This window comes from Seriola aureovittata, chromosome 23, assembly GCF_021018895.1.
Source record: "Seriola aureovittata isolate HTS-2021-v1 ecotype China chromosome 23, ASM2101889v1, whole genome shotgun sequence".
Lineage (NCBI taxonomy): Eukaryota > Metazoa > Chordata > Actinopteri > Carangiformes > Carangidae > Seriola > Seriola aureovittata.
Window position 1 is genome coordinate 5,720,344 of NC_079386.1, and position 26,524 is coordinate 5,746,867.

General features: G+C 41.4%; 1 long non-coding RNA gene across 2 annotated transcripts; it reads right to left on the reverse strand.

Moving 5' to 3' along the window:
• Positions 1 to 945: 945 nt before the first annotated feature.
• Positions 946 to 9,768, reverse strand: LOC130164089 (uncharacterized). 2 transcript variants are annotated; one of them, XR_008826550.1, is made up of 3 exons: positions 9,605 to 9,768; positions 9,254 to 9,341; positions 946 to 8,372 (listed from the first exon to the last, which is right to left on the reverse strand). It is a non-coding gene; the product is annotated as an uncharacterized LOC130164089 (long non-coding RNA). The 2 variants fall into 2 exon arrangements; XR_008826549.1 differs by having other exon boundaries at positions 9,254 to 9,768.
• Positions 9,769 to 26,524: the final 16,756 nt, after the last annotated feature.

Below are 26,524 nucleotides of genomic sequence, written 5' to 3' on the forward strand. Positions count from 1 at the left end.
CCTAAAGGTGAGGTGAAAAGACAGTCATCAGAGGTGCAAAAGATCAGATTAACATGTGGCAGTTATGCACCATTTGTTGTTGCCAGCCAACAAAAATACTGAAGAGGAAAGAGGGAAGGCAGAGGAGTCAGTCTGTACCTAAATCTGGGATTGGGTTGCATCCTCCAAAGCATGCATTTCTTTACTAGATATATCAGGTTGACAAGGTCTGTCTCAAGCCAAGAAAAAAAAACTTGCTTGTGCAGAATTTCAGACAACCCATGTTACCTTTAGAGTCTTCAGCATCCAATATTTTGTTGCAGGCTGGTCAGTTATGTTTGGCTTATCCTCACATTAGCAGGTGTTCATGTCATACCCTTCCAAACACATTAGGTGTATGTGTTTGAATGGTCAACGATCACTGGCAGATAAATCGCATGAACTAAACAGATAGAAAAATATTAACGATATGCATGATACATTATTAGCCAGATCTCCATCATGCATCATACAGCTCTCACCGTAAACTCATGGAACTTGTCTCAATTTATTGCGCATATTTAACCTTTCTCAGATAGATTTAGGGAGGACGAGCAGGCTCAGCGAGGTTTCAGGTCCTCTGAAGGGCATACAATCGTGGGCCACTTTAGAGCATCCAGACCCGGAAATGGGACACAGCTTGTGGGTTCAGAAATTAAAGAAAAAATGAAAGTATGAGAGTAGAGCACAGTGGTTCAGAAATCAAAGGATGCTGTTATACTGCTGTCTATTCAGTGTAGTCCACGACCTGGGTTGACCTTTTGTTCTCATTGAAGATATATTTACCTAATTAAAGTGATAATGGCAGCTTTGCAACTTATGTGTGTGCTATAAACACTGGTGGGGGTGAGTTATTTGAGGGTGCAAAATGATGACTCAAATTGCTATAAACATACAGTTCTACAAAAACAGCACATAAATAGTACATCACAGATCACCTACTGAGTTTTAATGTTTATTATTGATAATATACAAGCTGCTTTGTGCAAAAAAATAAAATGTGAGATAGTAAAAGTAATTTCACAGCATGCAATTTGTCAGAATGAAAATCAGCCAGCAAACTCTGAAATGTCAGTTCCACCATCGTCCATTCAGTGTTTCCTGTTGAGTGTTGAACACCCGCAGTGCGAGTTTAGATTTAAAAAGGTGGGGAGTGATACAAATTCAAATAAAAAAAGAACACTCAGAGCATTTGTATACAGAGCTGTTGATGAAAATCAGTTGAGCAGTCATGAATGAAGAAGAATGAAGAGAATAGTTTTCGTGAACTCTTAGAGCTCTCTCTATATTCACATTTGAGGAGACCTGGCTAGTCTCAGCTGCGGTGAACTGGCACAGTGTCAGTGTCAGGATTTCCTTTTCAGGACATTACAAAAATATTTGTATGACTTGCTTGTTGAGTTATCCGAAAAGAGCTTTCAAACACTGTGTGATGTTTTGAACAACACTTTGAAATATGCAGTAGCCTTGATGATTCAGAGAGGAGAGAAAGTGAGAGCTGGTGATGAAAAGTAAAGAAGAAATGATGAATAGGGTAGAGAAGTGACAGGGTGGCTGAAGCAAACAGCATTGTCCTTGTGACCTCAGTGGAATCTATATACTGAAGTCCAGTTACACAATCTCTTCAAACATTAAGCTGGGCACCACACTCGCACAGACATACACACACATACACATACTGTACATCCACAATGCAAGTGTGCATTATTGCCCTTATGGATTTGTCAAAGACATTAGTATGTAAATCGCTGTAGTGTCAACACTGTTCTTTGTGTGTACACTCAGGAGCCTGTCTCAGCACTTTGCGTTTCACACCCTTGTCGATAATACTCCTCCATCGATAAAACTAATCTGATTTCTTCCATTGCATAAATGAGGTTTGCATTGTATTGCTCCTTGTTGTGTTTTGTGGTATTGATGCTATTATACATAATTGTAGGATAGCACAGGTAGGTGTGTTTATTGTTTGGTTCCTTTAAAATTTAGTTTTTTTATATTTGCATCAACAAATTCTCTCACACTAGGTGATTGTGTTTCGAGAAAGAACAACTGCACAAACTGCCGTTTCTTTCTGAGCAAGTAACTACATTTGCTTTTCATTGCACCAGAATGTTTCTGGTACTGAAAAAGTTTCATCTAAACTCAAGACTAAATTAGATTTCACTTCAGGACTTCACTGGTCTCTATTTCTGTTGAGAAAGCAGGCTATCCACACATACGTACACATGCAGTGTAATAGAACAGTCCTGCAATAAATCCTACCTACATGAAGGTTACAATGTGTAGTTTTTGTTTTAGATAGATCTGGATTCAACTGTATGATCATTTTGGAGGATGTAGTGTGTGGTGCTGTTGAACTATATTGTTTAGTACAGAGAGGAGTTCCTGTTTAGTCTACCCTCACTTGTATAAATTAGTGATACATTCCGATTCTTTTCAACGGCTCTTTGGTATGAATGAAAGGAACCGAGCCGTTCTTGTTATCTTTCAGCCCAAATTCCACTGCTTGCCCTAAATACACTTTATATGAACAGTGAGAACGGGCCAGTAACAAGAGGTAGATGTGTTTTGGGGGAAAAAAAGAAAAAATTGAAAATGCAGCAGCATCTGGATGCACTTCAGCAAATAGAATAGCACTCAGTGGAGTGCATACCTCCACCAAGGCCAGACAATCCTACACATGTCTGTCAGATCCAGTTTATTATCTGGATTTGCAGTAAGCTGTACAAACTCACAGATGTCAACACCATAAATATATGTCAGCTCTTTTGCATCAAGATCCAAACATTATTTTCTGAGAAATTGACCAAAAAAGCCCTATCTCGCAATGTTAAGGAAAGTGAAAAAAATTTATAAAAAATGTTCTGTCCCTCCACTAAGTTCCGTGCAAATCACTTGAATACTTTTTGTTTAATCCTGCTGACAAACAAACAGACATGAGTGAAAACATAACCTCCTTAGAGGAGGTAATAAATGCAATAATAAAGCGGAGTGCAATATTTGAAAATCAAAACTATCATTTAAAGTGGGGTCAACAAACAGCCTTCACCTCCACTTAAAAACAAAGCATCCAACGAGGGAAGTTGCAGAGGCGACAACGTCATCCACTCTTACTTACACCCATGCATCTACCACTGAAACTAGCACAAGTCCTACATTATCGCCTGGCCTGGCACCAGCTCTCATAGTGCCACTGGCACAAGACCCAAAACAAGACAGACATATCTCCACAATTATTCAGCACCTGTCATAACCCCACTGAGACGGATGAAGAGCTTGCTAAAGTGATTGCCACTGACTTCCAGTCATTCAAAATTGTGGAAGACAAAGGATTCAAGCAATACAGCAATGCTCTCAACCCTTTACACTCCTCCATCAAGGAAGAGGGTTTCAAACATTTATCAGAGGGGAGCAGCATCACTGAAGGAAAAGGTGTCTGAAGTGTCAGCAGTTTGCTTAACCTCATTTATGATAGTACCATGTAAGTTCATTGAAGATTTTAACATGTCCTCCTGCCTATTTGTTTTGAATTTAGTGACTGACACAACAGAAAACCTGCCGAAAACCTTCACAAGATTGGAAAGTGGAAAATAAAGTGGTTTGCCGCACAACTGACAATGCTGCTAACATTACAGAGGCTACCCAAATCACAAATGGACTCATCTTCCATGCCTGGCGCACACCATCAATCTGATTGCCAGAGATGTCCTCAAAGGCCCAAAACTCATTCCGGGTAAAGTGAAAGAGGCAATGGGATACTTTAACTGGAGCACACTGGGTGCAAAACTGAAGGCCACTCAAATCCAAATGGGGGTGGCAGAGCTACAGCCCAAACACGCCTGAATCACAACATGGAACTCTACATATGACATGTTGAAGAGTTTTCTACAGTCCAAAGATACCATTATCTCAACCCCAGCCATCACAAATGCATCAGAAGGTGCGCACTATCCCGGTGCCCTTTCAAAAAATTAGTGCGGAGATCAGTGCGGAAAGGTACGGCAGGCAGATTCCACAGAAGGGAATATGACCACATTGTTGGTGATCCTGTTTCTCGGGGCACAAGATTCAAAAAGGTGGCATTTTGGGATGCCGGATCTGCAGATGAGGCTTTCCAGAGAATAGCAACTACAGCAGGAAGAATCACTCGCAGCAGCAGCGAACCCAGCCAGCAACCAGGTCAACAGGCAGTGCACAAGGAAACATTTCTTTGAACAGGGAGTTGGTGCACTGTCAACAAGGAATCTCATAGCAGATGCCATTATGGAGGTGGACAAACCATCTCGGAGAGGAGAAATCGCTTGAAGCCCTCAAAAGGGAAGGGACTTACTTTCCAGAATACAAATTTGTCATAGATGATGTGTTTAGTAGTAGTTTTACTGGCTGACAGATTTAGCAAGCCTGAGATTTAAATCAAGTTGCTTTACACAAAGAAAAAGCAGTATCAGTGGGTGTTGGATAACAAAGTCTCTAGTATCTGCACAAGGTGTTGGATGCTTTAAAATGTTGAGTTTATACTTTACAAGTTATACATTTTTCTGTGAGTTAAAATAGATTGTTTTTCTCTGCCTCTCAGTCTTGTTTACAAATTTATGTTGTGTTATTATATTTACAAGTAAGAAAGCTTTGTCTGAGCCAATGTGGCTCCTAGACCAGGAGCTCATGTCCTGTTTTTGTCAAAGCCGCTCAGATGTACTCACCCCAGGACAGTTCATTAGTCCATCGCAGGGTTTATACCAATAGTATCTGTATATTTTTCTCTATTTTATTTTGTCTATTTTTATGATACATGAAATATTGTTGAAGTTGTCTGTATGCCAGTATTATTATGTAAATTTTTTAGTTTTACTATTTTGATATTTATTCTTAAAAATATTCTTGTGTGAAATGTTTTTCAGATAATTGTTTATCTATTTGATTTGCACTAAAAATCTGTTCTGCACAACAATTCATTAAACTTGTTTACATATTGTGCAAATTGTGCAGTACATTCACTGACAAAGCAGACAGATGTGGCATCACCTTGTGTAATGTTTACAATGCAGATCATTGACATTAGGTCTGGCAATACAAATAAGTGTGAAATGAAATTATATCGATGGGATGTTTAAGTTTGAATTTGATCCGGATCTTACCTTGTCATTATCCTAGAAAACCCTCATCCCTATCAAACAATTGGTCAATGTTTTACAGGGATATTCTGTTTAGAATGTGATAAATTTGGGAACTTGGGACAAACTGGCAAACCAGTGGTGTAACTTTATCCGTCAGTCAGTCAGTCAGTTTTATGGGGCTGGCCCAGCTGTTGTGCACCAACCAAGAAGAAAAAAGAATGATGAGTTTTTCTTTTGAAAGGAACTGAGCAACAAGATCCATAATTCCCATCATGACTAACAACAGCATGGCAAACTGCAGCCTCCAAAATGATCATACAGCTGAATCAACACCTCGCTAAAACAGTTTCAACAAACCTGAACATCATAACCCTCATGAAGGTTGAATTTATTGCAGGACTTTTGTATTAGACCGTTCTACTTTTAGCTAGGTGTACCTACCTAATAATAAATAAAATAAATTTAAGTTCTTTTGTTTAACTTTGTAATTAAAATGTAATTTTGGCACAGTGGACACTGATTTCCCTCTTGTGCTTTTCTGTTTTCTCTTTCCTCTGACAGGTACAGAGAAAAGGCCAATGGTGTTCAGGAAGAGACAGTATTGAACATCCAGTTTGTCATGCTGGACAGTTCACTGCTCATTGCTCCCTTGGTGCAGCACCACAGTGAGTGGCACACTAAGTTCCCTCAGCTGCCAACACGACTTGTGGGCTTCGAAAAAACCCACAAGACAATGGCAACAGGTGAGGAGTGAAGGGAAATTACACTTGTACTCAGAATGTAACATCATGTAATGGTTAACCAGGGTGTACAGTTGCTCAGATGACAACTGTTATCATTAAGGATTTTATTGTGAGGTGGAGCTTTTTCAGGTTGAGGTGTATTTGCAGATGTTTACTTGACATTCTGAACTGGAATGAATGAAAATAATGAGGGTTTGCTCTTGATGATTTCTATCAGCTGTGTTGTTGTACTATACACTGTAAGATAATTTCCTATGATATTGTATAAATTCATTTTTCGTTTATGATGGTAATGAGGGATTTGATAAGCTGTAATTTATAACGAGAAGGTCGCACAGTGAGCAGCTAATTGGTATCCTGTTCTTTTTAAATTGAAAACATATTTTCAAATTAAAAGCCAACCTTCTTTTAGACATATAAAATGATCAAACTAAAGACAAAAATGGATTGTGTCAATGTCTCTGGGTCATGTTATATCTTAAAAGCTCAGCTGTCTGATCCAGACAGGCAGCCCACTCCGAGTGAGTTCAGTACAAATGTGAGCCACCCCTTCAGACACTGGTTGAGCTTGGTGAGAGCCTGAAGCTCTTGGAGACTCTCCAGGGAGATTTGGCCAAGACAGAAGCTCAGATTCCTCTCATCCATGAACAGTTTGCTGTCCCGGACAAATATGAGGTCCCAGTGGTACAGAGATTAATAAAAACATGCACATAGCATATACAGCTAACAGTGCATAGAGACTTATCTATATGGATTACAAAGTGCAAGCTCATACTAAATGTTTGCTATATTTTCTGTTAACATCACTGTAACGTCTTCTTAACATTCACAGTTAGTGCGAGAAGGTGGCTTCCTTCACTAGTTTATATTAGTTACAGAGTGCAAATTAAAATGCCTGTCATACTTTGTGCTGCTGATCATAATACTTGTGCAGGGATGCAGGAAGGGAAATTACTCATTTGCTCTTTGATAAAAATAGAGGTATGACCCAGTACAAAGAATTTGTTGAATAAACATCCTTTCACCTTCATCTTAATCAGAAACAAGCTTTTGAAGGACTTTTTGTCCCCTCTCATGTAAAATAATGTATTTGTACTCGGGGTTCTCTAAGATTTCAATCCTGCAGCATGTTTCACCCACAGGAGCGGGACACGTGTGAGGTGCTGCATGGGGAGTGGCCAGTGTGGCTCAGGAAGGTGTTGATTGACAGCTACCTCAAGCTAAGCAACACAAGAAGTTCAAATACAGCTTTATCCTCTCCTCTTCAAAAAGAAGATCCAGATCACAGGTCACACACTATCTCAATCCTGCTTTCTCTCTCTCTCCCTCTATCTCTCTCTATCTCTCTCTCTCTCTCTCTCTCTCTCTCTCTCTCTCTCTCTCTCTCTCTCTCTCTCTCTCATTCCTTTTAAGACACACACACACACAAACGCGCACACACAGGACTGGGTACTTTTAATGAAGGTTTTTCAGCTTCTTTGTTTGATTTTTCTTTAATCCGTTTAATGTCACAGTGTTGCGGTGTATAATGTAAATGTAATGTGTGGAAATGGAATTAATTTGTGAGACTCATCTCATCTCTGCAGGTAGGCCTAATTTAACATTCTGGCAAAGGACTACAGGATGAATATTAGTCAATCTTGGCTAACATCGTCAGTGCACATTAATGTTGATTAATGTGCACTGCCCTTGACAAATTAATACAAATACAGACATAAAAAGTGACATACTGTGCATGCAGACACAAAACTATGCCCATGCATATATCAAGGAATCAGAAATTACAACACTTTTACAGATACTATACAGACAGGTGACAAACTAAAAGACAAACCCAATGAAATTAACACGCAGACTGCCGCAAGTCGTTAAGAGTATGTAAATGAATGAATGATGTGCTATAGCCTTCACATTCACCAGATATCAAGATAAAAGATTATGAACCGATGTTCAGCAAATGAAAAAATGTTTTTTTCAAGTTACAGACTTGGAGAATCCATGCTAAGAAAAATCAAAGTTGTTCTGGAGGCTCATGGTGGCCAATCACCTCACCAAGGCAAAAAACATTTTTTTTCCTTTGTTGAACATCTCTGAGTATACTCTGTGTGTGTGTGTGTGTATATATATATATATATATATATATATATATATATATATATATATATATATATATATATATATATATATATATATAGAGTGTGTGTTTGCACTGAACTTTATGTTGTGGGCATCTCTATGTGGTGTGCTTGTGTGTGCACTTGCATGTTTGTATCTGTCCCTCGGTCCCATCCCCCAAAAACCAGATGACTCAGCTGGGTGTCTATCTGCATGTCTAACATGATGCAAGGCCTCGGCCTTGACTGGCCCAGTGGGTGGTCATGTCCTTGTATGGCAGAGCAGCAGGCTGAGGCATCTCTCTGCAGCTCTTCTGCTCCTCCACTCCCTTCTTTCTTTATCTTCTCCCACTGTCCCTCCATTTTACAATGTCTTCATTACACTGCCAAGTGGATTAACATGGAGAGGCAGAACAAACAAGTGTCACACACATGGTGAAATACTTTCACACTCAACTCATTCAGCTAGTGTTTCATATTATACACAGATAACTTTTTTACAGACATTTATTTTATAGAACTGAACTTTCCAACAACTTCTTTTTATCATACTCTGAAATGTCCTCATACATACAGGGAATTCACTTCAGTGGAAATGTGCCGTTAGTTCTGAAAGCCGGCACCTGACTGCCGCTCTGACTGTTTCTGCTTCTCTCTTTTCCTCTGTCCCTACTGAGCTATTAGTGATCTATACGAGGCCTCATCAGAACCAATAGCCTGTATCTAATCTGTTCCTGCTCCTGATGATTTCTGACTACACTGATGCTCCCTTCCACGGCATAAATGACAACTCTCACTGGAAGACACACCATGACTGATCGCCTGTCCTGTCATCATTCCTCAACCCCATCCCGCTTTTTCCTTTTTGCTCCTGTTTTCTCTCCGTGTTTTTGGATACTCCCATCATTGCCTTTCCTTCCCTCACCTCCTCCAAGCTCCCTTCCTCCTCCCTTCTCACCTTAGTTTGCCCTGTCTCTTCCTCCCCTATCCTCATAGCCACCTTGTTTTGTGAACAGCTGAATGTTTACTTCATGTCAGCCTCATCATCCATTCTGACTGGGCCGCTGCTGGGAGGATTTGCTCCTCTCCTCTTTCGCATTTTATTTGTTCCCCTATTTGCTGTTTCCATTAAAGATGAAATTGAAATCTCCTAACACACACACATACTCGTACAAACATGCACGCACACAGGCATCACACTGCCACACGCGTCGACTAACAAAACAATGTCATGCTGTGCCAAGGCATATGAAAGAGCACAAACCTCTTGTCCTACTTTTGCTTTACCTTCTTCTCATCCTTTTGCTCTACTTCCTCACTCTCTCTCCTTGTCGCCACCTCCTCTCCTTCCTCTGTAGTCGTTGCAAGTGCGAAGGGAGACAGTGTGATCCATGTTTTGTTTTTGTGTTGTATATATTTTGTCTTCTCCTTCATCACAAAAGAACTGACTTTTCCCCTTTCTCCATCTGTCACTTTTCAACACATTTAAAACCTCCTTATGAAAGTTTTTCCCACGCAACACCTTTTACTTCTCTGCTAAATTTCCTCCTTCTAAGTCTTCCTTTTCCTTATGACAAAATTTAGCACAAGACAAGACACAAACTGTTCGACTTACATGAGGATCACCTCCTTTCCCACCCATTTCATTCTCCCATTGCTGCTCCTGCTAATGCTGCCAGTGCTGAGCTTCTTAAAGGCTGCCACCTCGCCATCCATGGCGTGACTCCGGAAACCCCTTCGGACAGGATGTAGGGAGCGTTTGGAGCATTGCAGAGGAAAACAAAGCCAGCCTTCGGCAGGTTAATGAGGCCAGGAGGCATCTTTGTGCTGAGCTTCATCAGTATTCAACAAAGGTCTCCCTCTCTCGCTCTCTCAATAATATCCCAGTCATTTGGGTCAACTACATCACTGTGCCTCTGTGAAGGACACACACACACACACACACACACACACACACACACACAGTAAAAGGGAGAATTCTTTGACAGTTTAATAGAAATACAGTCTCACAAAATGTTCACCCTGTCATTCTCTAGAATCATTAGCTATGTCTCTTTTTTTTTTAAAATTTCCTCACTATATTCATCGTTTTCACCCGCTGCCACTCTTCTAGTCTTTCTCTCTCTCTCTCTCACACACACACACACACAAACACAGCTCCTTCAATTAAGATAATGCAGCTAATCATATATGAATTACTTTAACATCTCTAATAGCTACTGCAAGTTATTGGTTACTCATTAGGACTGCACTCTCTTCAGTATAGGCCAGCTTCCAATAAGAGTAAGAACAGCAAAGTGCAGTAAAGGGCCTAAGTGAAAGCAGATATGAGCTGCAGATGTGTGCCAGTGTGTGTGTGTGTGTGTGTGTGTGTGTGTGTGTGTGTGTGTGTGTGCCTGTGTGTGTGTGTGTGTGTGTGTGTGTGTGTGTGTGTGTGTGTGTGTGTGTGTGTGTGTGTGTGTGTGGTGTGTGTGTGTGTGTGTGTGTGTGTGTGTGTGTGTGTGTGTGTGTGTGAGAGAGAGAGAGAGGGCCTGAGAGCTGGGACATTGCCACTAAGCAGTGTGTATGCAGTGACTGTGGGTCCACACTATGAGTAGATGGGAGGAGAGGCAAAGCTGTGAAGATCAAATATCTCATAAATCAAAGCTGTGGCACAAGTAAGCAGGGCCGTGGGAGCCCTTGGTGTGTGTGGGGCTCCTGGCCCGAGCGAAGGGCCAAAGAGGATGCCTGGGCCCCGGGCCAGCTCCTACTGTCCCTCTCCTCTCACTTTTTCACTCTTTTTTACTTTTCCCACATATCCTCTCTTATTTTCAGCCGACCTCTTCTCCTTTAATCTCCCCGTCCCTCCACCCTTCCTGCTGCACTCTCCCATTTCTCTTCACTGCACTTCTCCTCCATGTTTAATTTCATCCCTTTTGCCTTCTCTCACACACGCACACGCACGCACACACACACACACACACACACATACGCACACACGCACACATGGCTACCGTTTAAACTACACATCACATAGATAACCATCTCCACTCACATTGTTCAGGCTCCTCCACTGTCTAATTACGCCGCAACTCTCAGTGAGCACGTTGTCACAGAGGTTTTAAATAAGCGCATGTAAAGTGTCAGGTGGATTACGTGTGTGTGTGTCTGTGTGTGTGTGTGTGTGTGTGTGTGTGTGTCTGTGTCTGTGTCTGTGCATGAAGTAGGCGTGTGACTTCATTAAGATGAGTTATGATATTAGTCACTTTTGCACCATCTCTCTCTTCTGTGTTAATTTGTATTTGTACTTTGAGGTTTCCATAACACAAGAGTAGGTGTTATTCTTGCTGACTAGTATTGTGAATCTAACTCTATTAGTTATTTTTTGCACCACATCTGTGCTTGTTGATGTGTTTGCATGTGTGTGCACCTGCTTACATGTGTTGCATGTGCATGTTTAGTTTGACAACATGCTGAGCAGCCGCACGGCAGATAGCGGGAGAGACGAGCACCGTCGTCTAGAGCCCGGCCTTCTTCAAGGTCGAACTGTTCCTCCTCAGAAACGGTGCAGATGCTGGAGAAGGTTTCACCATCAACCTCATAGTCCTAAAGAGTTGTTGTCCTGGCATGACCTGACCTTATTCACACTCTAGTTACTCTACTGAAGGAGACTGTGTGACCAACAAGTGTGAATCAGACAAGATGAGAGCAGGGGAAACAATTTTTTATTCCTTTTTCCTTTGCTTTGTTTTTCACTCCTTTCTAGCTTTAGTTTTCACAGTTTAAGCTCAGACTCCAGGTATAATTAGTGTGACTGAACAGATGTCACCCTCAGTGTACAGACAGTCCAATTGTTTTTTTTTTGTTTTTTTCTTTCTCCTCATCCTGCTTGTCGGGTTAGCTTCACTTCAGCTCTGTGTGCTCTAGAACTACTGCCATGAAAATAACTTTCCGATTTTTAGCAGTGTGCAGAATTCTCATAACAATCAAACATTTGCCTTCTTTTCAGATGATACACAGCAGCCTCACCTTTATGAAGTGTGGAGGAATGGCTGCTTTAGATAAGATGGCTTCTAAATGGCTGCAGAGTATTTACTAGTATCACTAAATGAAGATGAAGATGTCCATTTGATTGTCAGCGTGTTAAGTAAACATAGCAGAGTATATAATGGTTTGCTTCTTCTTCTCTGTGTACCCTCTGCTCGCTGCATTTGTGGACCCCTCCTTGTGCTGTTATGTTATGGACAATACAAACAGAGGACGCAGGTGTTTGTTTTGAGTTTTATTCCATAATACTTCTTTGTTGATCTGCTCACTTGCCTGCTGAGCTTCCATTTATTGTGCAGTGTAGCATAGCAGCAAGTTTGTGGCTTAACAATGGCTACATAAATGTATTAGCCATGGGTTATGAAGGAAATACATTTGTGTTGTGAATGCTGGCCTTGCAGGAGCAAGTGTACTGCAAAAAGCATGTTATTGAGCTTTTGTATGTACACGTGTGTGTGTACGTGCGTGTGTGTGCACAGAAGAACGTCTGGGCAGTAGGTCTGTTTGCTACGCTGTAGATGGAGAGCATGAGGAGCCAAACAGGATGAGTTTAAAAAAAAAAAAAAAAACTCCACAAACACCAGAGAGAACTCAAGGTCAGTTCGGCCGCACACAGTTTATTAAATAGCTGCAGGTTCTGGTTTCCTGCTACAGTGTGACAGTCACAGTTTAGCTGTAATATATTACCTGGGTCGAGTTAGGTTTTGTTTTATGCAAATAAAACCTTAATGGCAAAAGAATTAATTTGCTCAGTGCAGTGCAATCTTAACTAAACTTGTACTTTGATCGTGGTCTCTGTAGAAAGAACAAAGAATTACACTTTGTGTTTATAATGGATACAAAGTTTGCAGACTCTTAGGGGACATCATTAGAAGTATTTTTAGCTTTAGACCCACAGACTGCCTAAAATGCATTTTACAGTGACAGCTAAAACATTTTATGGCCCTCCCTCAGGATGCACAAAATTTGGTGCTAATATCACAAAATGCACAGTTAGCCCCCAAAATAAACACCAGCAGTTCTAATATAAACGTTACACAGTAATTAGGGCCTGGTCTTAGTCTGATTGCAGAATGAGGAGTGGGAGGCTGTACATTTCTTCAAGAACAACACTGACAGGTTTGTTTTCAAACTCAAGAAGATAGTCTCCTTTTACATGCTGTACAAATCTCCTCTCTTTAATGTCCTTACTCTAAATGCTGGATTGGATTCTGCTGCATTGAGCTGCACCATATCTGCTGGTGATGCTGTTAAGGGATAATGATGATCTGGCAAGTGACCAAGTCCTATAGAATAAGCTTATTACTGTGGTTAGTTCAGTCTGATCTTCCTGAAGTTTGTTCGGCTGACTTCTATCCAAGGTCTTCCTCTCAGTCTCGTTTCCCCTCATCAGTGTCTGGAGCTCTATTCCCAGAGGACCGTCCAGACCTTTGCGGCACTCTGTCCTCACTCTGGGAAAGTGGCTGCACAGTGGAATGCATACACCCTGACCCTAAAGAAAAATCTCCCACTTTTTCAGTACCAGCATCTCTGTCCCGACTCCTCCAATACGTCTGGGTCACACTCAGCTAGGAATGTTCCTAACTATTAATTTCCCTGTTCATTAAACAGAAATTTAAATTTAGACAGCGTGACAGCTCTGAACTTAAGAGAACACAAAATTGAAACAACAAACGTCATGTTGGTTAGCAGAGCTAGCACCAGAAGCCCTCTTACTTTGCAGGTTAACGTCCACATGCCTGTGCTGAATGTGGCTGCTCATTGCTCCAGTCCAGTGGTTACATGCCAGTTTATTCTGACAGTGTACGCACAACCTTATTTAACGAGGTGTCATCTGTCCCACTTTGGTTGCTTACAACATCCGGGCATTATCAGGGCGTGTCATCTGCCCATGGTAAGTTTTATCTTAGATGCAACAGTAATCCAGCATTGTACATTATTAAAATGTAGATACTTAGTTTAACAGACTAGTATCTCTGGTGCCGACTATCGAGGATAGCAAGGTTTAATCGTTTAGTCGACTGATCGTGCACATCCCTGCACTCAACATGACTTGTTTTGACAATTTGAGCGGTTGACGGCGATGGGTCTTATCGTCAGTGATGTAACTTTCTGAAAGAGCCTTCCTCAGCGTACTGCACTCAGGGAATAGATGAAAATAAACAGAGGAATGGATCTTAAGCTATACCACAAGAGTAGAAAAATGAGAAAAAGAGGGATAGAAAATACATATTCCTCAGTGTGTCCCCTCATTGTTATGAGGGTAATGAAAGAGAAAGAAACACACTGAGGAAGATGGCAAGGAGTCTTGTCTGTATTAAGCATGGGTGTATTCGCCTTGTGGTTAATGTCAACTGTGGCTAAGGTACCTGGGTCTCCAAGGGGTTGCCGAGTGAGAGCACTGTTGCTGTGATTAAAACGGTGGAGAACAGCCAGAGGGTGATAGTTGGCACAGATTCTGCTCTGTCTCCTCCCCCTCTATTTCACCCTCCATCCCTCTCCTCTCAGTGCCAGCTGTCAGTTATGTCAGTCAGTGTGCTAATGATGCTCCCTTCCAGAGCTCAGAGCACACTGATACATCTGCCGTGCCCAAATATCTCTCTATTCAAATGTAAGCTGTCCACAAATGGCCCGGTTTAGTATACCATGGTTTTTGCGCAGTTCGTGATCTGTAAACATGCACTTTTTAGTATATTATTGTTTCCTATGTGTCATGCTGTGGTCATTAATACCACTTCCACACAGACCCCGTGTTTGATGCAACGAAACAAACCTGTGTTCACCCACGTTTGACCCATTCCTGCCACACTGCTGACTCAAGTGAATCCTGGAATGTCGCTGTCCAAACAAGAGCCAGATGTGCCATTTTAGTTCCACATACATCACTACCAATAGTCTGCATTTATAGTGTTGCTGCTGTCAGTTCATTAAAAGTGGCTGCTGCAACATTTACACTTTAGATCCAACCTGGCAAGCAGTCTATCACCTGTCTGCTACTCTTCTTTATTTAAATGTTGTCAAACCTGTGAAATGTGCAAATAAAGTGTGTTCATAGTTGAGTAGTGTCTAATGAACAAAAAGCAGGTCAAAGTGTTTTAAGCATCACGCGTTACCTGCAAGTTTTCACACAAATCTTTCATCAGCTCGTTTATTCCCTTTATGTATCCAATTTACACAATGTCACTTCCAGCTATTAGTCTTTTCGTTAAATTTCGATGATGAAGATGTGACATTCGCATACAGAACGACCAAACTGTTCAGTATGCAGAACCTGTCTGTGTTTTTGTTAGATGTTTAATGGGTGCCATCAGTTGGGATTGGCTAATGTTACCTGGCAAATCAAGTAACATCATTAATAGCTTATTATTACCTATATTTTCCACAGGTGAACTGACACCTTGTGATCAAGTAGTGAGCTAGACAGCTGTGATTGCTTCCAAGAACCAAATGACTAAGAAAAAAAGCAAATTTAAGGAGATCCAGAATCCAACACAGCTGAACTCACTCAAATCTGTAATGAACAGAAGTTAAAAGCCTGAGTTTAGAAATAAGACCATACTCTAATGAAATCTCATTTGTGCTAAATGGTGTTAGCGTATTACCATTCATGTGTGTGAAATGATCATCACAATGAAATGGCTCAGCACCACTTAGATTCCGTTAACAGTTTATTTTGTACATTATCTCATGTTTCAGTGCTCCTTTGAACAAACCGGGGCCGAAGGCACCCTGGAGGAGATACCTCTGGACCTCAACAAGTTTGCTGACAGCATCTGTGGGATCTCTGCAGCTGCCAGGAAGAAGCTCTCCACATAACAGGTTCAAGCGCTTCCTTTAGACTGACACTCTGTTGGCTTTGTTTTCTTTGTCCTGCTTCCATTCACTTTGACACTCACCTCTGTGCAGATGCGGACTGTGAAGCTGCCTTTCTTTTCCTATTTTTAGGTTTTTGCCTGCGATTATTTGAAGCTTGTGTTTTCCCACCGGCTGACAGATTTACTCACCTTTCCTCTCATACATTTTCTCCCTCTTCTTTCCCCATTTGTCTACATCCCTCTCCTCACCCCATTCAAAAGGTCACCAGCATTAGTGTTTGAATTCTCCATGGCTAAGTTATTCATTTGACCTTGCCATCTGTCAGTACAGTGCCGTTCTCCTGGGTCAGCCACATGAGAATCTTGTTATGGTTCCAGGGGTCAAAGGGCAAAATGGATATCCTTTCAAATTGTTTTTACCCCACAACCCTGAATTTTGTTTGCATATAAGTGTATGTGAGTCCTGTACCTCTTGCATACGCCATTAGAGCCATATCAGGGTATCAAAGGCTGCAGTGCTGCTGAGAATGATGAATGACTGCCAGGTGCGGAGGTCCATGTGGTAATCACCTCAGGTAAAGGCTTTTAGCTCTGCTGGCGGGAGAACAGAAAGGGTTAAGTGGCTATGGCGGCTATAGCCTCATAGCCTTCCATAGCCTCTGGCAGCAGCTCATCAGCTTATTCCCCAACATCTCTAAAGACCCTTGTGGAGGAGGTTTAGAACTCAGGCAGCAAGCAATGGGGGAAATGGAGACAAGGCTTAATTTCCTCCAGACTAGAAGTGAAAGCGGGGAGAATGTGTTGGCTACTTTCTCAGCTCCCTCCCTTTGCTTCCTGGCCTGCTGTCCTGGGGCAGCAGAGGCAGCTCATGGAGCAGCCCTGTCTGCTTGTCAACCTGTGTCAACGTCAGTGCTGCCCCCTGCCCCTCTCCACTTCCCCGTCATGCAGCCCAGCACTCACAGAGGTTACATGAGTTCATATTTAATGTATGAATAACCTTGGCCTAGGGAAGTGTCAAAGGTGTCTGATTCAGACCTCCCAGTAATCTCCACTCACTCCCCCAAATTTCACCACAGTTCACTGACAAGTCACATTGTGCAGAGGGAGTGGAGATGGAGAGAGAAGAGAGAACTCATAAAAGAGACACTGCTACATGCTGTCATCATCACACCTGTTTCTAAAAGGTTTTCGGTCTCTTATGTGCGCAAACTGCAGCACTCAATAGCTGCTAAGATCAATGGCATCCTGTCTCCAGTGCTGCTTCATATCATCACAAAATGTTACTGCTGGAAAAGAAAAGAAGAATCTCAGTCGCTCCCTTTGCCTTTTCTCTGTGGTGACCGTTTGCACCAGAGATGTTCTCTGTCGGTTCATGTTATACTTTGGCTTTTAAGTGAGGTGAGAAAAGAGCCTGGAAGGCATCGCTGGTTGGAGGGTCATGGGCATCAAAGGTCAATCGGCTTTAAAGCTCAAGTTTCATGATAGAGGGGGGTCAGTGGCTATAAGAATGTGTGGAGAATCAGGTGATTGGTTTTGTGTTAAGCTCCTCTCTCAGGGATTAATTGAAAGTATTTGTCAATGTGCTGATTTTTAATGCTGTTTAGGGTAATCATCTCTTTCAAGTTTTTTCTTCTAAATGAAAATGAGTCATCTATAAATACTCCTGCCCTTCTAAAAAAAAAGGAAACACGGGTTTTGCTAGATGAAAATCAGTCACTCTGAACCACAAAACACACAGGCTCCTACATCTACTGTATTCAGACTGACACAGCTTCTATAAATAGTCACACAAAAAACACATTCTCTCATTCTCACTCCCTCCTTTTTCCCTCTCTTTCTCCCTCGTTCTCTCTCCTGCTTCCTCATGTGGCCAGATATGGGCTTGGTCCCCACAAAATTCAATTAGCTGTCTAATTCCATATCAAAAACATGGTCAAAGCCCTGTGTTTGTTGAGAGCGACACAAACAAGCAAGGACACAGTCTCAGTGTGGCTCCTCCCGCAACCTCATTATAGCTGTGCCCTCAAGTAACAGATTTGTCCTTAATTGGTGAGTTGTCCTAATTGACTTTAGCTAATTTATGGATTAGATTATTTTTACCCTCTTTCCTAATTGAACCATAACTTTCATGTGTTCCCCTGGCTGACTGGGTCGTGGGTAATTGGTGCTGAGTGCTGTGAGTTGTGCATGTCTGTGTGAAAGCTGCAGGTTTTGCACCATCACATTCAGTTATGCACAGCATCCATACAGAAAATGAATCCAATAAGAGCAACGTGGAGTGAAAAAACAACAGCAATACCTGAGCAGGAGTAAACAGCAGGAGCATCCATTTCTCAGGCTGATGGAGTGTAGCGCCTTGGGGTGCTAGTCCATCTAGATACATATTGGTTATTGAAGTGTTTATGTTGGTGCCATTGCCGTATTAGCGTAGCTCAGCGGCTCTTAGGTACAGGGGATGAAGTGAAAGAGAGCACAAGGGAAAGTGAAAGAGAGGATTAGAGGGGAAAAGCTTGAGCTTTTAAGAATTCTGATAAGCAGGGACCTTTAAAATCTGTGGGCCTTACAATGGCTGACTCCACCACTTGTCAGCAACAGGGCATCTGTAGTGCCTGGGTTGGGTTCTGAAGGCAATTTATTACTTGAATGTAAAGATATTCGTACTATATGCTCTCACATTTTGTTCAGTGAACTTTTTGTTCCTGTAGGCAGTTTACAGACAAGCCCAAGATTCTTGGCTGTCTGTGAAGATTCTCACTGTCATGGTTATCCAAGAAGAGTTGAATTGAGGGCAGCTGGACTTGGTTGTCTAACCAAGCTGGGTTGAAGTGTTTGTTTCACTATATTTCCATTTAGATTTCTCCACAAGTGCTTCTCCTCCTCTTAGAGCCAGCCTGAGGCTGCTGCTGTTGTTGGTCTATACACCTACCTATCTTTTGAATGTTAATTATAATGTTGAACTAAACTAAGAAATACAGAGTGGATTTTTTTTTGATGTTGTGGGAGAGGTTAACTTGTAGAAAGTGTTGCAAAAATTATATACAGACAGCTGTGTTTTAATTACAGTAATTTTATATATTTATTTATTTATGTTACTTTCATTTATTTTGTGGGTAAGTGTGCAATAGCAGAAGTAGAATAATGAACTATGCAAAATGAAAATACAGGCCTTGTATTCACAATAGTAGCAATCAGCTGAACCACCACACACAACCACCACAGTGAATTACTGTTATGAAAATAGTGAGTGTACAGAAACATGGGGATTACAAGACACCTGCCCAATCAGAGGCTCAGGTATAATGATAAATCTTGGGGAAATACAAAATCCTTTGCAAGTGGTGTTGTCTGTTCCCCTCATGGAAACTGTGCAGTATTCTGCCACCTGCTTCTGCATGTACTCTATATGCATGCTATTTTTTGTTGAATTTGTGTGTGAGCATTATAATATACTGTGTTTGTCTGTGTGTGTGTGTGTGTGTGTGTGTGTGTGTGTGTGTGTGTGTGTGTGTGTGTGTGTGTGTGTGTGTGTGTGTTTCTGCCTGTGTGTGTGTTTCTGCCTGTGTGTGTGTGTCTGTGTCTAAAAGTTCATGATGGTGAGGAGAGGAGGTTGAGACATGTCAGGGATGAAAGTGCCACATCTCTCCTTGGGGCTGTCAGCCTGTTACCAGGTGTCACTTCAACTCCTCTCGCCCACCTGCTTTCCAGCCTCCGCCAGACCGCCGCCACACACACATACACACACAAAAGCTGCTGATGAGAGTTAGATGAGCATAAAGGGAAAGCTACGCTAGAAAGGAAAGTAAGAGATGGAGAGATAGAGAGGAAAATGATCATAAATTGACAGGTCTGGTACCATAATTTCTTCAATAAAAGCCTTTCAGTTAGATAATGGCTAAATTGCATAGCATGACTTCATCAATACGAAAATACAGTCATGCCACTGTATAGCTCTCTGTTTCCCTCTATAACAGAAATACTCATCTCTCTCACAGATGAATTTCATACATTCTCATACTTAAGATGCTGTAAATCCGACTCAGCATTTCCTGCAGATGTTTCACAATAAAAGCCCACCAGTAAAAGGAAAGGATAATGTTCTCTGAGCTGCTGAAAGGATTGTAATTTGAAACAGATGGAGGAAGTATTGAATTTGCATTAACAGCAAAACACTGCAACAATAAATTAACATAGCAAATGGGGGCAGCACCAACATCAGGGAGGCTTCTTACATAAACATGATGAGATTTACAGGAATTAGGAGTAAAGCCCTGTCTGTAATAATAGCCTGTGTGTCTCTTCTGTGGAGGTAAATAAAGGTCTCGGTCTCAACAGGCAGGTACTAGGCTACTACCATTCTGTCAATATGCCACTTACCATTGCAGAATCTTCTCTTATCCCAGTTTGAATCTGCTCACAGATAAGACAGGAGAAGTCGAGTTTACATAAACAGCATCAGCCAGCCAATCTCCAAATAGATGTTGAGGTTTTTTGGTTCCACAACAATCTAAAAATACTTATTTTGCATGGAAAGGTTGACGAGCGAGACCAGGCTTCACCACACTTGTGTTTTGTTTAGGTAATCGAAGAACAGAGAGGGGGGCAGAGGGTGGCAGAGATTAGGCAGTAGTGGATGAGAGGAGAGAGAGGTTGAGAGGGAAGGGTTCAATATCAAGAATGAGTTCACATTTGGAAGCGATAACAGAATAATTGGAATTGATAACGGTATGCCAGAATTGACAGGCATCAATAGCTTCTGAAATGCTCCACTGCTGCTATCGCACTGCTCATTTAGATACTTTTTGGCAGGGAGACATCCTTACTTTGCTCTAAACAAATCAATCAAATGCAAAATATTAATATTGTATGGACCTTATTATAATGCACTTATTACAATAAGGTCCTTAATCAGCAGTATACTTGCTATAACACAATAAATGTATTATTGATTTTTATTTATTTATTTATTTATTTTTGTCTTATTGCCAACTGATATAGAGTTAAATCAACTGGAGAAGTCACAGAGAGAAAGGGTAATTAAAAAAGAAAGAACAGAGCTTTAAGAGGGTGTCTCAACTCTCTTCAACTTTTTATGGAGGCTTAGCAGTCTGCTCTCTCTCTCTCTCGCTCTATCTCTCTCTCTCTCTGTCTCTCACTCTCCCTCATTGTCTCTCTCTCGCTCTCTCTCTCATTGTCTCTCTCTAACAATCTCTCAAGGTTTCTGTAACTGCCTCTCTCACGCTCGCTCTCCTAAATCTGTATCCTTGTTAACACAAGGGGTTTTTGCGTAGGATGGGAGAGATTCCGTCCGTCAGGTTTTCCCGTCTCTCCTCCTCCTCGTCCTTCTCTCCCAAACTGACTCACAAACAAGTAAACGTACACAACAGGAACAATTTCCCTACATTCTTCCCTCCTGGTTGTTCTGTCGACAAAAAGAGAGGGACAGAAATAGACAATAAGGGAAATAGTGAGAGAAAGAGAGAACCACCTCTCACAGCTATTTGCAGAATTGTACAGCTTCTGATGCTGACAGCCCTTTATCATTAGCTTTCATTCTCCTGTCTTGCCAAAGGACCATTTTATATTCTGAGCCAGGCTCCATGTGGGGGGGACTAAATCAATTCCAAATTATTGCACCTCTCAATAACTGATGGCTATGTCTGGGCGGAGGAGAAATGATTAATGATGATACTATGGACAATATGAGTAAGACACACACTGAGACATTATCGCTGAATGCCGACAGACACACACACTGAAGATATAACTGTGTATGCGTCTGTAGTAACTGGTGGTGATTACTAGGAGGGATAGAGACATCACTGCTATTTTTTGTGCTGGGGACTATAGACTTCACAGTGTGTGTGTATGTGAAGGTATAAAATAGAACAAGCAGGTAAGCAAGGGCGGAAATCACTGGTTAGCTCACAATACAATGCTATCAAGATATGGTGTGTAACCCACAATAACGTAGCCAACATAATACAGGTGATTCCCTGGTGCACACTATGCTATAATACATGCACCTGAAGAGTAAAGCATAGCCTATCTCCACAGTTGCCCTAAAATATTTCACAGACAGGAATCAGTCTTATAACATTTTGTAGAGAAGACATTAGTTGATGAAATGATTAAGAAAGTTGTTTCTAACGACTTCAGATTAATCACTTAATGCTGAAGTTGTTTATCAAACAAAAATTCCAAACAGCATCTCAGTTGTGACGATTTGCTGCAGTGTCAGCATTCTAATATGCTCACAGTGTTTATGTGCTAACACGCTAACGTTTTGCTTATTAGCACTAAACACCAAGTACAGCTGTAGTTGATGGGGGTGTTATCACTTGTGCAGGTATTTAAAGGATCAGTGTGTAGGACTTAGGGGGATCTATTAGCAAATAGACATAATAATGTTTTCATTAGCGTGTAATCATCTGAAACTAAGCATCCTGTTTTCATTAGCTTAGAATGAGCCTTTCATATCTACATATCTGCTCACCACTAGATGCCACTAAATCCTACACACCGGTCCTCTAACTTGATCCTAGTGTTAGATGGACATTAACTGGATCACTAAAGTTATTATAATTCAACCTCTGGGATATATTAATGTTTTTGCCAAATTTCACAGCAATCCATCCGATAGTCGTTAAGGCAGTCTGGGCTAGTCACAGTTTGTGCTTCTCATGTATTCACATTCAAGTCACAGAGCTAAGCATCCACTTCTAGATATCCAGCTTTGTTTGAAACACCCAAAAGATCATTTAACAACACTTACTGCTGTTCTGAAGACATTTCCAAAATCCTCAGACTCTTCTTACCATCTGGATGAAAAACTGTCCTGTCTGGTACACAATAGAAAAGATTTTTAAAATGTTTTCCAATTTGCAACTCTTGCTTGGGTAATTATTTTTCAGCTAAATGAATGCTCGCCTCTCTCACACAAATGTAAATACTTGGGAGGCGCAACCTGGGCTAAGTCTGGTCCAAAGTGAGGGGCCGAATGGACCAACTGACATTGTCATCCCTCGTAGACCTGTCACTAGCATGGCATATCCTACATCCTTACTATGTCATTCACAGTGATATGGAATTCTTTCAGTTTCGCAAACGTTAAGGTGACTTCAAAGTGCAGAGTATAGGTCTTCTAAATATTCAAAAATATGTAGTCGGAAAACTGTCATTGACTTGTACAATAGTCAAAAGTCAACAGTTGCACAAGGCTTAAGTCACACCAGATCAGTTCCAAAGTTAAAACATCTGAGTTAAAGGAACAACACACCAGAGGCAGCGGACACGTAACCATAAAGGATTATGAGTGTGACGTGGGAAACTTAAGTTTCCAACTATATCTCTAAGAAATTCTTTCTATTCTAACTGGCTACTAACACTGAGATCCCAGTGCTGATGCATGCGCCGTGTTAGTAGCAAAAGACAGAGAATGAAAGAACTATCTAAATTTTAACAATTTTAACAATGACCAAACTCCAGACCAAAGACCAGGATCAAACACAAAATGAAGTTCAAAATTAAGCATCCAACATTAAAATGCAATTTTTAAGCACCAACTTACACTCATTCTTATAATGGGTTTCAGTTGATGGAAATTTACAGGTATATTTTTCATCAGCTGTGTGTCTCTGGTCGGGTCCAATGTGTTTGAGGTCGTGAAAGAATTCCAGATAATCAATGAAATTTAGAAACAGAAGGAAATCAGCCGCCTCCTATTTCTTGTGGTCCTTTGTTTTTGGTCCGTTCTTCTGCAGAACAAGGAGCCAGTGTGGTGGCACAGCAGAGAGAGAGTAAACTTAATGTGACCGCAGGTGTTATTGATAAAGTTACGTCATGGGTCCCTTGGTTATACACCAATGGCGTACTGTAAATGCTGCGTCTGTGGGCGGAGATCAGGAAGAATTGGGAAACAGAGAATGTGGGAGACATGTAGCTCCCACCTTCACATTGCAAGAGAATATACTGCAGTGAGTCGCTGTTCCAATTATTTGTGCACTGGTTTTAGCTTCAAACCTTGGCTGTCTGTAATTAGCTGCATTGAAATTGCATTGCCTCAGCTTGTCTATAATAAGAGAAAGGCAGTCCTGTGCACAAACCAAATCACCTGCAATTACCACCCACAGTCTCAGCCATTTATCTCTGACTTCTCCCAGACCAACGCGCAAACACACAGAACATCCATGGAGATGCATCTAAATAACAACTTGTGCTCATACATTTGGGCAAAAATGTATAAACACACTTGCTTACAAATCTAAGATCTTTGTACAAAGAGCTACTGTCACGCCCACAGCCCAAATGGCTGTTTTGTGTTGTCAGTCATTTATTCCCAAAACATACACTTACCCGCTCTGACAAAGAGTTCCATCTTTTATTATCTTGCCGCACAACAAAGCCCAAATTCATGTGTGCTTTCTATCTTACTCATAATCTTCCTCACAGCACTCAGGCTGCACTCTGGGGAGTCATCTCAAAACAGTAAGCGCAGCCCCGCGCAAGCATAAAGTGTGCTGTGTTTGCTCGTGCATGCACACACACACACACACCGTTACACACATGTTCCCTGAAGCCTCCTTCCTGGTGCACTGGATAGCTGGTGATAGTAGCCATTGTGAGAAGCAATGTTCCCCATCTCTGTGTTGTGCTGTTATTACATTAGCAGCTCTGATTTTATTCCCCTCTCTTTCTTCACTTTCCACCTCTCTGCTTTATATCGCTCTATTTCTTCCTCTATCTGTCTATCCATCTAACTCCCTCTGTTCCTCCTTCCTTGGCGCTCTGTTGTGATTTAGTGCTTACAGTGTTTACTCTCCAATGTAGCTCCAGAAACCAGGGAAATTATAACTCTAACCCAAGCTGAGTCTCTCTCCAAATTATGGCCATTGATTTGTGTCTTTATTATATCTTCAGTGGAACCTTGTTCACCAGCATCACCAGATCCTAATGCTCAGTGCAGCTCAATACTGCCATCCAGTGATGGTTTAATCCACTGATGCATAACAAAGAGAGTGAGGGCAGATTTTTTATTTATTTTTTTGCTGTGTATGTATAAGTGCCTGTTTATGTGACACACAGTGGCAGTCGTACGGTTGTCTCTATGTATACCTGTTTTATAGGAGGCTATAGTACACGGAATATATGCATATACTGCTCTGAGGCTCAATAGCTCAATTACAGCAACTCTGTGAAAGCAACAGAGGAAAAAGTGAGAGTTAGTACATTTGTGTGGAACCTCAAGGTGACTGAGTTAAGGGTCTGTCTCTCCCTGTGTGTCCCTCTCTCTGTCTCTCTCTCTCTCTCTCTCTCTCTCTCTCTCTGTGGTGGTTTACATTACCCTGGGCAGAGCAGTGTGGAGCAGAGTGGCGGCCCGCGGCTGCTTGAATGCAGGAATGCCCTGGCCATCTGCTGCACATTAGAATTAGACCTCCAGCCCAATTCAATTAGCAGCCCAAGCCAGTGCCACTGATTGGGCAGAGGGGGGAAGGTTACAGTCAACCACTGGCCCACAGTAAACATCATGGAGTAACGTGGGGAGGGAGAAAGAGGCAGAGGCATTGTGGAGCTAAGAGTAGAGGAAAGAGGGAGAATGAGCAAAAACCAACAAACAAATCAAACGTTTCAAATGAATTCTTCTGAGAAATTAATCATGGGTGAAAAATATCTGAAAAGTAAATAGAAACAATGAGAAAATGAAAATGAATGACTGCTGGTGGATATGCCTGTGGTCATGCCACATGTTTGTTCAGCAATTTATCACCCCGTGGCTAAACTCACCAGACATGATGATTAAAAAAAATAAAAAATAGACCCAAATTGTCAGCGAGTTGGAAGTACATTGTCTTTTGCTCTTGAAAATCATGCCAACACAGATTCAACAACAACAACTGTGGTGACAGAAGAAACAAAGAGCCTCCCAAAACAAGACTTCTGCCAACTTTGGAGCAAAACAAGAGGAAATAGACAAAGCTGATTGAATAAAGAGAAAAAAAAGCCCTACAGATAAGCATCTTGTTCGCCTTCATAATATTTAGACTCAGACAGATGGAAACAAACCTGTCACCATACAAAGCAGAAAGCTACTTTCCCAACTTTGATGAGCAAATTAAACATCTGAAATAGACTAAAACCTGTCAGAATATATCAGGGTGAAATGATCCAAACTACTCTAATGATTCAAAATCATCTCCTGTTTCGTAGGTCAGTGGTGGTTTAATCAAAAACAGCATATTAGAAGCCTCATAAATCATCCGTGAAGCTCTTTTTATTTGTTCGACCTTATTCTATAACAACAAATGATTGCAAGGGCATCCTACCTATGAATTAGAGTGATTTGAAAGAGGAGTGTGTGCGTGTGCATGTGTGTGAGGGGGAGAGAGAGAGTCATTTTGTGTGAATAATCTACTGGCACAAACCTTGGTCTAATTGGAAAACAGGCCTTAGGTTGTATAAGATTTTTAGAGCACAGGGAGACAGACAGACACACACACACAAACACACACACACACACACACACACACACACACAACACACACACACACCTGCATGTGGTGATAACAGCATCTTACTCATCCCAGAACATATACAAAAACACACACTTGTGCACAGACCTATCTGCCTAATCTCCACAACATATTATCCACATGCTACATATCCACACACAAATATCGACTCTGTGGAAGCAGGACACA